Below are 9,957 nucleotides of genomic sequence, written 5' to 3' on the forward strand. Positions count from 1 at the left end.
AATGGATGAACCGTAGATGAATAAATAAATAATGAAATCGTTAATACATTTTTTATTCTGATTTTGTCCTTTTCTGCCTTCATCCACACAAGTCCTACAAAGCGCTTGTGAACAGAAATCTTACTCAATTCAGACTCTGACGCTCTGATGGTTGATGTGTGGATGTCGGCATAAAATTTGATAGACATATTTTCTTAGAAGTTTTTTCATTCCGAATCGTGATATTTACAGTTTATTTTGTCTGGTTATCTAAGATAGAGACATTTTGCAGAATTTCATTAATGTTTATTTATTGCGTCGTTTATTCTGATCTTAACACAATTTTTATTGCTAATATTAATAGTATCTTTCATAGATAGATTTTCATAGATAGTTTTATTATTGAGATTATCTTCTACCTCTTCCTACACATGTCCTTCAATGCGCATATTAACAGAGATCCTACTCAATTCAGACCCTGACACACTGAAGGTTGAAGTGTGAATTTTGGTATAAGCAAGTAATGCAAGAATAGTTTACTTTTTTGTTTTTAAGATTGAAAATACTATCAAACAATTTCGTTTTATTAGCAACAATTATCATCCAAATATTAGTCTGAATTCTTCCTTAGTGGAGGTTTTAAACATATTTTTTTTTACCTGTTAGGGGTGTAACTTGGAGAGCATATAGTATGTATCCAACCTGAAAAATACATCTATTAAATACGACAACTTGTTAACATAACCTTTGGGTACAGCATACAAATACGCAACTTAGCTGACGTCCACTGGATAACTTGTACAGTTTGGCAAGTAATAGTGAATAAGCTCCATATACTATGAAATCAAAATTAATATAAAATAGATCCTATTCATCACAGGTCCCTGGTAGTTCTGCCTCCTGGAACATATTTCTTATTATTGTTAGCCGGTATGTGAAGACCGTTAAGTATTTGTTCTTTTAATATATGGTATTTGTACACTGTTTTATTACAAAAAGGCAGGAAAGCTCCAAGAGGCTTGCATGCATGTATTTATTTCAATATATGGCAGAGCCAATTTACAAAAATTAAAGATGATACACAAAATACTAGATAATATAAAAATTATACTAGGATTACAAAAAGAAATATATCAAGATAAAACTTCAGAAGCCTAAATGAGAACAAAGAATCATTATAACAAAGCTAAAAACTTTATACAAAAATAACTTAACACTATAGAAGAAACGTAGGTTAAAGTCTAAGATTACCAATTTTTTATTTCAATGACGGCTGGAAACTGGATCCAAACTATTTCCATTGATGAAACGCAAAGTCGCAGTCAATGGAGAAAAAACCCATAGTTGGCCGAAAGTAAACGACACAGGCGTGTTGACCCTTCTTTGAGAGGTGTTGCTTCCAAGATAATAGGACAAATAAACCATTCAACAATCTTATAAAATGTTAAAGAATCAGAATCATGCCGTCTGACTTCAAGATTAGGGATATTAAACTGGATTCTGATAGCATTATAATCGATTTCATAATTACGAAAAATAATAACTTTAATTATAGTTATAGTAATAGCTCTATAAGCAAGGGATCTTAAGAATATTTTCTGTACAGCCTCAAGGTGTTCAATATAACAATCATAATGAGGGGATCAAATTACAGACGCATACTCAAGCAAGGAACGAACCAAAGAACAATAAAATAATTTGTAACAATAAGGTGAAAGATGTACTCATATTAATAATATCCAATGTGCGGTAAAAAAGTTTAAATAAAAATAAAATTTTGCTTCATGTGAAGTTATTATCGGTATTGCATCTTATATTAAAATAATCCTTGTTCAACTTATGCATTAACTTTATCTTGTCCGGATACTATTTTTCTCCGGGACTACTTCTCCTTCATAAACAAATTTTCACTGCCTGATAAGAGGCATTAAAATCCTTTGTCAATGCTCTGGATGATTGTGTTGGAGTTTCTTGTATTAAGACCATTATTGTTATCCAAAGCTTTTTCTCCCCCGGTTGCTGTTTTAGGTCGTCCTGATCTAGCTAAGTTACTTGACACTCCCTGCTTCTCGAAATCTTAGTCAAACACTCAACCCATTATTTAAAAAGGAAAAAAAATGATTTATATGGCCTGTTAATTTTAGAACCTGAATCTTATATACAAAAATCGGCCATCACCAAATCACGTGTATGTATATAATATGTAATGCCTTAGACCTTTTATTTATTTATTTACTGTTCAACAATAAAAACTAATTACAGAACAATATTTAATTTACGAGAGTAAAACTAATAAACTAAGAACAAAAATAACAAGAAAAAAAAATTGTTGCTTAAGAGTACAGATCTGTCCAATGAATGAATGTTAAACTGTTGTGTCAAAATGGTCTTATCAATTCCCCTTTGCGGGACAAAACAACTCTCTCTAAAATGCAAAAAGTTAAGGAATCTTCTTTGGGCATCCTCTAGGATATCAATATGGACCTGGTAGATAGGATACCATACTAGGTAGCAATACTCAAGCCTTGACCGCACCAATGAGTAAAACAGTATTTTAAGGGATTTGATATTTGTAAATAATCTGCAATTTCTCATTATGAATCCTAAAACTTTATTTGCCGATGATACAATTGATTGAATGTGTAAAATAAAAGTTAATTGAGTCTCAAAGGTGACACGTAATTCTAAGGCCCCCATTCTTTTGCAATGCACTGAATTTTCATGATCAGTATTCTAATTGTAAAACAGTGGTTCATCCTTTCGAGTAAATGTCACCATTTTACACTTAAAAATATTTAATTCCAGTTTGTTGGTTACACACCATTCATGGAGGATATTTAGTTGTTCTTGGAGAAACATATTAAAATCAAGATTGTTAATTCTTCTGAACAATTTTACGTCATTCATCAGCAAATGATTACATGCCAAAAGTCACCAATGAAAAGCAAGAACAACAACGGTCCTATGTTTGACCCTTAGGGTACTCCAGATGACGCCACATACAGGTTGGATTTAAAACCATTGTATGCCACAAATTGTTGCTGTGATGAAAGGTACGACTTAAAAAATAATATAAAAGATTAACTAAAACTAAAAGCACATAACTTTTTAAGTACAACCAAATGATCAATCCGATAAAAAGCCTTAGAGAAGTCCATATACACCACATCAATCTGTCCGTCATCATCAATTGCACCACTCAAGAAGTGGGTCAGTTGAAACAGATTTGACATTGAAGAACGCTGAGGCAATAAGCCATGCTGCTGTGTGGCAATAAGTCGATGAACTACGGGAAATATGCGGTTATACAGGACCCGCTCAAAAATAAGTATAAGTTCTTCTAAACTTAAGTTTAAGTTTAGAGGAATACCAGAATGGAAATTTCGTCTTCGTGGAACTCTTAAATGTATTATCTCTCAAACATGTAAATCTACTACTTGATAAAGTTTGTCATATAATAATTATACAAGCCATATTTACATCGTTTGAAGTATCCAAGAATGACCAGTCTATATTACATATTGATGCATAAAGAGAGGGAAAATCAGCTTCCCTAAAGTTATAGGATTTACATGAACTACTTGGTAAGAATCACATTCGACAAATCATAACTCTGTTAATGGACTCCACACTTAGATAAATTGGTGATCGCTAAATCCAGAGTTCTTCTATTGACATTAAGGACGTTTTTACATTGCACAAAGTCTAGTGGCGTGTGTGCGGGTTTTCCGCTGAATACTTTTATAAAGAAAAATGGTACGCCAGTGGGTTTTCTTGTATTAAAAAATATTTTTAAATTCCCCCTTTTATTTGCAACATTTTTGATACCTTGGACTTTGTCCGTTAGATGCACGGTTTTCGCACAAAAAATTAAAAACCATGGACATGTTGCTCAGATTTGATTAGACTTTCTTTATTCTAGTAATTATTCGTTTTTTTTAGTTTATTGCAATTTTAATAATTAAAAAAATAAATTTTAAAACATTATAGATTATTTACTTAATTAATATTATTAGAAGGACATATGTACACACACAAAGCATTTGCTCCATTGTGTAAAATATATTTATATATATATATATAACTTTTTGAAACAAACACTTTTTTTAACATCTGTTTCAAATAGACCTAACAGTTTTAGGTACGACCAGGGGTTCAGAGTGGAATTAAATTTTTAAAACTGATAAATACGTCTTTATAACAGGGGATTATTCCTGGTATGTAGAAGTTAAACTGCTAAATCCTTTGAAAAGTAGCAAAGTCAGTATTGTGTTCTGAACATAGAATTAGTAGTTAACGATCGACTCAGTTTTCTTATTAAACACAATATTATAATAAAGCAACACTCCAGATATAGATAAAAACATTTATGTGAAACAGCTTCGCCAATTTTTAATGTCATCATAGAAATTACAAATTAACCGGAAAAACAGTTGTAGGAGTTGCTTTTCTTGGTTTTAGAAGAACCTTTGAGACTGTATATGATGCTTTATGCTAATATGAAACTAAAGAAAAATTACTTTAATCTTCCTAATATATATTGGAAACCCAGTGAAGACATACCTGGTCTATATGCTAGTAACATTCTCTTTGGCAGGGATTCTATTTCTGCGATTCACTTGCTTTTTCAAGATTGTCTCAGTTTAATGGGGTGAATAATAAATATGGGTCAATTCTCGATCGCTGCTTGAAGAGATCTTGATTTACCCTCTCCAATAAAATTTAACCTTGTTAACCCTGATCCATACCATCCTCCTCTTGAACTGGTACTGCCTTGTCTTAAGCCTAAATTTTTAACTTCACCTGTAACTTAATTATTACGACTTTAAACATGCAGATTTTACTTTGATTAAAAATTATTATCTCCTAAACTGGAATGTCTAATTTTAATGTTGCAAACTTTTACTCTGTATTATATGATTGTTTTGATACGTTTGTTCCTATAAAGAAGTAATTTTTTAGAAATCATTATCCTGTTTGGGTCTCCAGGCAGCTAAAAAATTTTATCACACAGAAAAAAATTGCCCACAAATTATACAAACAATCTGGTTCATCAATCAGCCATCCTTAAAAATTTATTTAGAGTCTTTTTAATCTGCTCAATGTAGCAGTTATATGAAGGGGACCTCACAATTGAGCCATACTCCAAGATAGGCTTAACAAGAGAGCAACAAAGCAATCTAAAAGCAAACAAAGACAAATCAGTTGTAGACCATTGAATAAAACCCAGCATTTTCATTGCCCTAACGGTCACCTGATTGATGTCACTTTTAAAAGACAACCTGTAGTCAACAAATATTCACAAGTCAGAAACCTCTGTTTTGACACCAATTGCTACATTGTTTATTTTAAAAAGAAAAGCAATAGGGTTTCTTTGCTTAGAAAAAGTAATCTTAAGGGATTTATTGATATTAAGGGACATTTTATGAAATGGCACCAATCAGCAAACAAATTAAGGTCTTTTTGCAGGAGCACAGCATCATAAAGGGATGTGATAAGCCTAAATAGCTTCACATCATCATTCATCAGCAAACATTAGCACATGACAATTTTGAAGTTTCCAAACTAAATTAATCAAAAAGAGGCAAAACAAAACAGGGCCCGAGAGAGAGCCCTGTGGCAACCCAGATGGTACCAAAATTTCAGTGGAACATGTACCTCCAAGATTAACAATCTGGGTTCTACCTCTGATGAATCCTGAGATCCACTAAAAAAGAGACCTTACAATACCTAAAGCCCTAAGCTTCTGTAAGAGTACCCCCATGGTTAACCCGATCAAAAGCTTTGGAAAAATCTGTATATATTGAGTCAACCTGAAGTCCCTTCTCTATTATACAAGTTTTAAATAGAGACATTGGCAACTCTGTTATTCTAACATGACTCCCATATATCTCGAAGGGAGAAAATTACCATCTGTGCCTTCTCTGCATTCAACCATAGCCTGTTAAAGAAGAACCTCTCTCACCACTTGATGTCTGTATTCTAATCAATTCAATTTCAAAAGAGGATAGGATTGTCAACAGAGTTGATGGCTTTGGCAGATATGAGATCTATTATTCCATGAACTGCTTCTCTTTTTTCTGAAACCAAACTGACATGGGGAGAGAATATTTTTGGTATTAAAGAAATTCACCATTTGCATAGCCATGCATTTCTCCAGAAACTTTGAAACTACAGGCAGAAGAGATATTGGCCTGTAGTTTTCAGGTTGACCTGGATACCCTTTCTTAAAGATTATAGTCCCATGTGCAACCTTTAGAACAGTGTTTTTAAACATAGATTGATTAATTTTGTCAGAGGAACAAGTATTTCATTTTTCACTGATCATAATAGTCATATGTTAAGGCCATATATGTCACAACTGTGTTTGTTATGTTACTTAGCTGATCGAAAATTCCCTTGTATGATTAAAACTTACTTCCTTAAAGGAGAAGGCAGATTTAGGCTTAACAACATTGATTACATTATGTTAAAGGGTCTTTATCTGAGTTTGGGATTTTACAAAACAATATGGTCAATTATACAGGGTGTCCATTTATAAACTGACACATTTTAACTGCTTATAAGTCGAGAACGAAAAATTACAACAATGTGCGGTTTTCACAGAACTTCATCAATATTTTTAAAGTTTTTTTTGACAGAGTTGCCAAGTTTCAAAATTTACCTGAAATAGGAGGAAAAAAAATGATGATTTTCAAAGGCCGATTTCTCAAAAATTTTAAATGTAACACCCTGTACTTTTTAATTTTACATTAAAGCCTGTTAAATCCCCTTTCCGAAAATGTATAAATTGTCTTAAATTCATTATTTTTTTTTATAATTAAGTTTAAACCCTACAAAATTCAAACTTTCCAAAAAATAGAAAATCGCGCCCTTGAAAAAAGATATTTAATGTGCAAAACACTACTAGATCTTTTTAGAAATGAGCCGGATACCAATTTAATAATGTCTGATGAGGCAACATTTCACATCAGTGTGGAGTAAATAAGCATAACTGCCGAATTTGGGGAAATGAAAATCCTGGAGTGTATAACAAATTTGAATGAGATTCTCCTAAGCTGAACGTTTGGTGTGCAGTATCGAAATTTAAAATTTATGGGCCATTTTTTTTCAAGAAGCAACAGTGAATGGAAACAATTACACTGATATGTTGGAAACATTTTTTTATCCTCAACTTCAGCAGGATGGAATTTTAGACACGGTCTACTTTCAGCAAGACGGTGCTCCACCACACTTCTCCAGGGTCGCAAGGGATTCCTTAGATATTACTTTTGGAAACAGATGGATAGGGCGAGCAGGTTCAATAGAGTGGGCACCTTATTCTCCCGATCTAACCATTCCAGATTCTTGTATATGGTGATATGTAAAAGACGTTGCTACAATCCAACCCCAAGAAATTTGGATGAACTGCGCAACAACATAGTAAACGTTTTCAACCAAATTACACCGCGAGTGCTACAAAACGCCTTCGGTAACTTATTTCTCCGTCTACATTTGTGTTCCGAGCAAAAGGGGGTCAAATTCAGCAGCTAATTTATTAGTTATAAATTAAAATTAATTTCTTCAATTGTTTGTTGTTAAAATTGTTATAAATAGTTATAATTTAATACATAGAATAAACACTTTTTATAGACATGGCAATAGCGCAAATTATTTAATTATGATCATGCTAAAGCGATACATATGCAATTACCAGAAAATGTTCATCAATCGACAATCACCGAATATGTATTCTAGGAAAAGGGTCAATTCAAAAAGGTGTCATTTACTAAAATTGGCTCTGTAAAAAAAATTATGAATTTAAGACAATTTATACATTTTCGGAAAGGGGATTTAACAGGCTTTCATGTGAAATTAAAAAGTTCAGGGTGTTACATTTAAAATTTTTGAGAAATCGGCCTTTGAAAATCTTCAATTTTTTCCTCCTATTTCAGGTCAATTTTGAAACTTGGCAATACTGTCAAAAAAAACTTTAAAAATATTGATGAGGTTCTGTGAAAACCGCACATTGTTGTAATTTTTCGTTCTCGACTTATAAGCAATTAAAATGTGTCAGTTTATAAATGGACACCCTGTATTAGAAATAAAGTTATTAAAATCTTAGGACTGGGCAAGGATTTCATCTAAGTCTCTTGGGCCCTATGACAGTACTTGCCACATGGTCTTATTGGGATTTGTAGAAGTAAGAATTAAGTGGTCATTTGCTCTTTTTTTTCCTCAAATATAGATTCTATATACCTTTTTTGATAAGATTTGTAGAGATTTTCTATATCTGGAATATTATATAGGGCTTTGAGCTCATATAAAAGATTGAGTTGTTCCTGCATTGCCCTAAGATCTTTGCCAAATCATGATATATTACAAGATTGGTCAGATCTTACAACATAAGACTCTCCGGCTAAGATTCTAGATATCCATTTTCTAAGATGTTTAAGAACAAATTGAATTTTTTATTAACATTAGTGTTTTCATTAATAAAATCCCAGGATGTACTAGATATTTTATTAAAGAAGATGAAAAGACCTCTTTTTGTTATTGGTCTGCATAGCTTAGGAGGCTCAAGATAATCATCTTTCACACTATCAAGCACCCAGTTTAACATTTGACCCATATGATCTGATATATTCAAGTCTACAACATTTACAGAGCTAAGCTAGATCCTAGGATCACCAAAATAAATTAATGGGTAACTACCAATTTATTTTAATGATTAAATTGTATGGTCCCCTTCATATAACTACTACATTGAGCAGATTGAAAAGACTCAAAATAAATTTTTAACGGCTGCTTTTAGATGTAGTTACAGGAGACAAGAGTGAACCGTCGAAGTGCTAATGGCCTGTCAAGACAGAAAAGCTTTTTTGACTCTAGGATTACATCTTTTAAGGGGCAGTTAGAAAATATTATTTCATAGGGTCTTTAATTAATTAATCTACACCTTTCATTGATTTGTAGATAGTTTTGTATCCTATATATATGTTTGTATGGGTATGCTATGTAACACTTTTGTAAATGGGTCCATACATAAATAAATAAAACTAAAACTATTAATCCAACATGTCCAATATTGTTTTTAAATAAATTTAGTGCAGGATGACCGAAATTCTTTTAGTTACCAAACTACTTACTTACTAAACTCCACTGCAAGAATGGACTACTTCATTTACAAAATAAATTGATTTAAAATTTTTGGATATACATGATTGTTACCTGCGTTCAACTTGTCGTTACAAATAAGCTAGTGAACTTTACCAATATTTTTCACAAAAGAAAATTTGAAAATGCACTCCAAAACGCGATAAGCATAAGCAGAAGCTAGTGTCGGATCTGTTGCCATTGCCATTGCCAGCAATCAAATCAAATCTGTTGCGTCTAGAACGCAGCATATGTCGTTTGCCAGCCACCTATTTATAGTCGGCGCCTGCTGTATTTGAGTTTGTCCAGCATTTCATTTTTTGAACTATAGGTGGCGCTACAATATTCACTTGAATGGCTATCAAATTCATATTGGTATAACAATAAAGTTATTCATGAAATTTTACCAGATACATAGAGCTGGATGTACGATGAACCTGGATGAACGAAAAAGAAGTCGAAAATGTGACGTACAACCTCATTCTTTTTCTGTAAAATATCATGTAAATAAAAATAAAAGTGCGTAAAGCATGTTTTAATAAACATTTTACACGACGTTTTTCTATTAAAAAGAAATAGAGTTTTCATTGTTTTGCTGCTTTTTTTCAACTAATATGATCTTTTATATGATTTTTTTTAGATATATGTCAGGCAACGAAAATTGCATGTTTATCAGAAGTTTATAATGCCTATATCCAATGTTTATCAAATAAATACAATTTGCAAGAAACTCCATACTGGGGACGAAGCTATGAAAGAAAAAAAAAGGAGGCGATAAACGAGCTCTTAAATTTGTGGAAAAATTGGATCCTGGGAAGTTCTTCATAAGTCTAACTACAAGGG

The 9,957-nt window shown here is 32.4% G+C and overlaps 1 long non-coding RNA gene across 1 annotated transcript; it reads right to left on the bottom strand.

The window, feature by feature from the left end:
• Nucleotides 1–542: 542 nt before the first annotated feature.
• On the bottom strand, nucleotides 543–9,322 carry LOC126737708 (uncharacterized). Its single transcript, XR_007661084.1, has 4 exons — nucleotides 9,108–9,322; nucleotides 4,543–4,788; nucleotides 742–879; nucleotides 543–681 (listed from the first exon to the last, which is right to left on the bottom strand). It is a non-coding gene; the product is annotated as an uncharacterized LOC126737708 (long non-coding RNA).
• Nucleotides 9,323–9,957: the final 635 nt, after the last annotated feature.

Source organism: Anthonomus grandis, chromosome 6, assembly GCF_022605725.1.
Source record: "Anthonomus grandis grandis chromosome 6, icAntGran1.3, whole genome shotgun sequence".
In the NCBI taxonomy this organism is placed as follows: domain Eukaryota; kingdom Metazoa; phylum Arthropoda; class Insecta; order Coleoptera; family Curculionidae; genus Anthonomus; species Anthonomus grandis.